We start from the raw sequence: 6,417 nt of genomic DNA on the forward strand, positions 1-6,417 counted from the left end.
CCTGAATCAGACTTGTTAAAGTAACAGAGTCAAGGTTCAGATTTTCTTTTTGCATCAAACGAAACAAAACTATGGCTTCATAATGGCAGCCATGGTAAACATAACCTCTCATCATCGAAGTCCATGAAACCAAGTCCCTATATCTTGCACAAAAAAGACTCTCTCAGCATAAAAATATATTCCCACAATTAGCATAAGTGTTAATTATTTGATTCACAACTTCCACATTCATGAGAAATTCATGCTTCAATAAATACCCATGGATGGACCTAGCTATCCTAAATTCTCTCAAAATTGATACAGCAGAAAGTAAATTCAGATATGAAGCAACATTTGGCCGAATGCTTATTTTGACCATTTCATTGAAAGTATTTATAACCTCCAAAGATAGTTCATTTTGGAGGAAACCGGCCATCATAACATTATATAGAACAACGTCCTTATTCCCCAAGCTTTCAAACATTTTTCTAGCTTTGGTTACATCAAATTTAGAGTACAGATCAACCAAAGCAGTGCTAGCAACCAGATCAGGTTCCATCCCCCTCCGTATCATGTAACCATGGATACTCTTCCCTTGACGTATATAATTTAAATTAGAACAAGACAAAAGTGCATTGGCTAAGGTTAACAAATCAGGCAAAATATTTTCACACGTCATATGACAGAAAAGTCTGACTGCTTCTAATTCTTGTCCCATCTGAAGATAAGCAGCAATCATGGTATTCCATGAACCAACCCTTCTCACATCCATTTTACAAATATCAGAGCAGTCATTTGTGGGTGCCCACATTTGTAATACATGTCCATGAGGCTTGTTTCAAAAATCTCATCTGACATGCCAATTCCTTGTCTAATGGCCATAGCCGTGGATTGCACGACCTTGTTCTAGTGCTCCCAATTGAACTGCTGCCTGAAGCAGGCTCACTAATGTCACTCGATTCAGTTGCAGCTTTTTCTTCTGCATTCTAAGAGAAATCTGAAAGGCCTTATAAGCACTAAGGTTGCACTGAGCAAAAGCAGTGATGATTGATGTGTATGCCACATGATCTTTGTCAATAATTTCATCAAACACCTTAGAGGCACTTTCCAAATCGTTAGCTTTAGAATACAGCTTAATAAGAGAACTACCCACAAAGCAGTCCACATTCAGATTGAATTTGAAGGTATCCACATGAATTTTTCTTCCAAATCAAACCTCCCAAGATCAACGCAACTTCTCAGAATAACAGTAATTGCTGAACCACCTAAACCAATTTTCTGACACTTCAAATCCAAATATCGAATAAGAACTTCTTCATAGTTGCCGGCCCTATAACACCCAACAAGTAACGAATTCCAAACAGAAAGATCACCACTAACAATTCTACGAAGAACACATCGAGATTCACCTACTAGGTTAAGTTTAGCATAGCAATGCAAAAGCTTAGAGCCTAATAAATTGCAATTTTCAAGCCCACAAACAATAATTCGAGCATGCAATTTCTTCAAGGAAGGTACTTCTGAACAGTTATCCAAGAAAGATGCATAACCATTCTCTGACATATCCACTGAACCATAACCCAATACTTTTCTCTTCACTGTACAGAAAATCCTAGTCTGAATCCTGGTGAACTGAAAATTGTTTCCACGAGCTAACTTGGATAAACCATATGCTTTAACATTCATATTCAACAAAGAATAAGTGTGCGATCACTCTATTAAGACAAAAGCATATACTTACAATCTGGAGAAAACAGCTTTTTTTGGAGATAAATACAAATGGGAAGTTTGAACAAAAGATCCTCCTCTATATCCAAGATAATCCTTACTGATGGTCCCGCCATCTTTTTGAAAAGCTAAAAAACTGAGGCAGTATGATAACTGTTCATGCTTCAAGCAACAAAAGATCCAAATCTTCAAATAACCGTAATACTGAAAATTATACAAGAGGCTAAAATTAAGTGCAGTACGCAACCAAATTTCCAAAACAAGATAACCCAACAAGTCAATGTAACAAGCAAGAAGCAACAAAATGTTTCTGCATCAACAGTGACTAACAAACAGAAAATATCTAAGCATCCAATCACAATCATAATGCATGCAATGGAAGTGCATATGCATTGCAAAATTAAAATGAAAAACAACCAAGTCAAAAGGTCCCTCAAATTTTAAATTGTCAAATTATGTGTTATAATTATTTCTTTTCTTTTCTTTTTTTTGGACTGAATTATAAGTATCCTGTGACTGCACCAAAAGAGCTAATTATTCAAATCCTCCTACTGATATAATTAGCTCTTTAGATGCCATCGTCCACGAGGTTACTTGGTTTTTGTTATGAGGTTATCCAATGTTGAGCTCTAAGAATCAAATCACCTTCTTTCCAATAGAGATGAAAAGAAAAGAAAAGAAAAACTTTCTTTCAGGCTTCCAGCAAAAACCGTATGCCTTCTATTGTTGTCCCTAATGCCACACTTCAATCCGATAATATTTACAACTGGGTCTGACAATTAAACCAAGGGAAATGGAGCATACTGCATGAACTCTTTGCATGCCTATAGAAACAAAAAAGAACTTCAGATATACAGCAAACTTCTTCAATCAGACCATTCAGAGAATCTAAATGATAAACGGCTACACCTACATCCAATCTTCATAGAATCGAAAAGGGTACAATAATTGAGGCAGAGAAAAGATTAAAAAATGTATTTAATTCACCAAAACCCAAGAATTTTCTTAGAAGTTAAAACAGTATATGATTTGAAAAGCCCGGCTAGAAGAGAAAAAGCTTAACCTACCCAACCTTGCATCCAGAGCCAAACGGGCAGTTCAGCAGTTGCGTGTGCGCGGAGGCTTCTCCGAAAGCCATTTGCTCAGATCAACCATTTTTCTTTAGCTTTCACGGATTGTGTTGGTTGAATTTGAAAGTTGAAAAATACAGAATGACGGAGGTCTGAAAGTATAATTAGGAACCAGGCTTATCATCGACTTCTCCTCCTCTATCCAAACTACGCTGTTTTGGGTGTAAAAATTGGGCGTAAAAATTGAAGATTGCATCCATTATTTTAAAATAATTTTTGGTGTTCTTATTACTCAAATATTTTCAGCAATACTTAGCATCTAGCAAGCTGCACTCAGAATTATTGTATCAATAATATCCAATATTCTAAACTAATTTTTAATACATCTAGTACTCTATATTATTCTTCTTGTATGAGGATTCTCTATATCAAAAAGAATCCGCGAGGTGATCCCTTCGTAACTAAAGAATTTTAGTCTGGAGTTTGAAGAAACTTTGAAGAATTCAATCAAAAAGCAATAAGATAAGTGTCATGCCTCGAAAATTAGAGGACCAACATGAAATATAAGAGAACTCACATTCATTAAGCCTTAAAACAAATAAACAATTGCTTGAGGTAATAATTATTCTCATCTCAAGTACACATATATTAATTCTAAGACATGTAAGAACATACATACATTTCATAATAATAAAAGAGGACAGGGATGCTGCCTATAAATTAATGTTACAAACGTAATTAAGTGTAAATTTCTATTTACATGAATAAGCAACTAGTCAAATAGATCTACAAGTTTTGATTAGTAATAATGAAAGCCCTTAGAACAAAATATGTAGGGTCAGCAGTGCTATTTGATGCCAAAATAATTTACTAGTGAATAATGCCCCATTGATTAAAAAAAAGTAAGATAAAAAAATGCTAAAATAACAAATTATGCATATGCAATTATGTAAATAAATGATTTACCATTGCTTTCAATTTCTGTAAAACTCATTAAAACATGAAAGAAAGTATATAAAACACTTTTACTATAAAAAGTAACTCAGCATTTAAAGAGCTCAATTAGAGAAAATCAAATCATGAAATAATATGAAACAAGCCAAGAATAAACAAGTGTAGCCGAATGCATGAATAACAAACACAGTTGAAGCCACGAATAACAAGCATAGTTGAAACCATGAAACAAGCAAGCTCGATATTAATTATGGTGCATCAAGAACTAAGAGTACTGTAGTTAACAACCAGCATTCTGCGTGCAGTCCTCACAAAAACATTTAGAAGCATGCATGGGCTCAATTTACCATTAAGAAAATGAAAAATATCTTCTAATAATGAAATCTCACAAAGAATATTCTATAACAAGTGATCCTAGCATGAAGGTTTGCAAATAACATTTTCAAAATTTTCCTTTCAAATGCCATCAGCCAATGAAAAATAATTCTTTTCAATTAGCATAAGCTTGAATAGGTACATTTCCAATATGTATATATATACACGCGCAGGCTAAAGTTTACAAAATCCTCAAAGGCTTCCTTTAACGTTTTCAAAGAAAAGATTTGAAATAAATAAAATGATACGAAACAGTTAAAGAATTAACTTTTTTAAAAAAAAAAATTCCATTTAGACATTTAAATATCATTAAAGAAGTGATATAATTCCAACAAATCGGTTTTTCCAGAAAATAATGTTTAAAAATCAATATTGATCATATAAAATAAAAAAATAACAAATTGAAATATATATATATATATATATGTTATTTACAAAAGTTATTATGAGACGCTATTCATTCATCCTATTATGTTTTGAAAATATAATTCACTCTCCAGAACAATCACTCTTGTGACCTTATAAACACCTAACCAAATGAACCATATCATCACTTCGATGTAATTCTTTTACTTCATATCTTCTCAAGGTTAAAAATCCTTCCCATCGCAAGACATTTACGTTATTTATTACACACACACACACAGAGAATGCTTTTTTGTATTTGGATTTGTAAAACCAAATTCTTCTGTATAATGTTGTTGGTTACTAAGGCTTATGTTTTCAGGTGAAAGTTCTAGGGTCGCACCACCAAGGAAGAATTCGGAGGCCTAAGCTCTTATAACTTCTTTTACTGCCTCCGTCTTTCTTTTTGTATATACTGAAGGGTTGTATATTGCCATCTAAGGCCCTTTTCTTTTGCATACTATAGTGATTAGAGATTTGATTATCAAACTAATTTTATGGATTTTAGTGCTAGTAGTAGGCCAAAGGCAATAAGGCTGTGCTTGTGACTGTTTTGAAACTTATTGATTATTTAGGATATGTGATACGGGCTACTCAGTATTCTATTTATGTTTGGGCTTGGTATTGGTATTACTTCCAGTTTGACACTCGAAAGCCTAATTTGAGATGTTTGGAATTGTGTTGGTTGTGTTAATCAGGGTCTTAACTCCTATAATCATCTTAGCAGGAATTAAATCATTCCTAACTTGTTTGTATTTGTTCTAATTGCTTAAAATCTTTTATTCAAGAATGTTTCTGAAGGATGAGTTGAAAACCTTCTACTATGGTATCATTATGTAACTACTTTTCTTTTCTACCATAGTGATATTTTTAAATGATAATTGGGAGGTAATTTTACATTGACCATCTAAGGTCAAGTTGCATGAGCATTTTTTGTAAGAAGTGAAACTATAATTGAAGGCTCTTTACACATAGCAGCAGTATGAAGCACAATATACCCCTGAGAATTCTGAAGCTTGACATCAGTCAAATCCAAACCAAGTACCTTAGAGAAAACCTTAGGATCACAGTACACTGCAAGGTAATGGAGAGCATTGGCTTCATCTAAAGTTACATCAGACTCAGTTAAAAGAAGTTAACAAGCTCAATATTATCTGAGTCCAATGCCTTGAATTCTGGTAATTCTCTTTTGATGTAATGGATCAGCCGAAGAAGTATTATCTTCAATGGACTAGTAGCTACATCGAAGTAATTTAATTTTTTCTGAGAGTTCAAGGGGTATCTCCTTCTCAATTGAGACATATTTACGGTCTGATAGTGCCACCCGATCAATGCATTCAATGACAACTTGAATCAATTGAAAATGGAAAGCAACAATAATGACTAATATAACATCTTCCACAAAATCATCCCTACAAAATTAAGAAGACGTCACTACAAGATTTAAAGTATTAGATTAATTTTCTTAGCACATAAGGCTGAACAAAGTTGCAAGTAATTAGTTTTAGTTTGCATGTAGTTTTCTATGAATTTTGAACACTAAACTTCACAATATTCAGTGTTCTAAAAGGCACAATTTACACCTCAAAGTCAGGAGCCTAACACTTAAAAATAGGCATGTGCTTGACTTAAAGCAAAGCACGTGGCATGCATAATACGAAGTCCAATTTCATATTATTTTAGAATAAGAATAATATTGATATTAGGTCTAACTTCTAACTACATCTGCTTAAATGGTTTAACTTTCAGTGAAGCACATTGGAGCACTACCACCTGTCATAAAATTCTGGGGTCAAAGTTCATCTACTGATCTATTAAAGTCCCCATCAAGGCATCGAATATGTGTTCTGCTATTTTTTTTCATTTTTCATTTTTAATTTTTAATTTTTAATAATAAAATGAATTT

The 6,417-nt window shown here is 33.4% G+C and overlaps 1 pseudogene; it reads right to left on the bottom strand.

Moving 5' to 3' along the window:
* Positions 1-163: 163 nt before the first annotated feature.
* Positions 164-2,980, bottom strand: LOC114723579 (pentatricopeptide repeat-containing protein At1g06140, mitochondrial-like; annotated as a pseudogene).
* Positions 2,981-6,417: the final 3,437 nt, after the last annotated feature.

The sequence above is a fragment of the Neltuma alba genome, unplaced genomic scaffold (genome assembly GCF_004799145.2).
Source record: "Neltuma alba isolate B1F8T4 unplaced genomic scaffold, ASM479914v2 tig00012146_pilon, whole genome shotgun sequence".
Classification (NCBI taxonomy): domain Eukaryota; kingdom Viridiplantae; phylum Streptophyta; class Magnoliopsida; order Fabales; family Fabaceae; genus Neltuma; species Neltuma alba.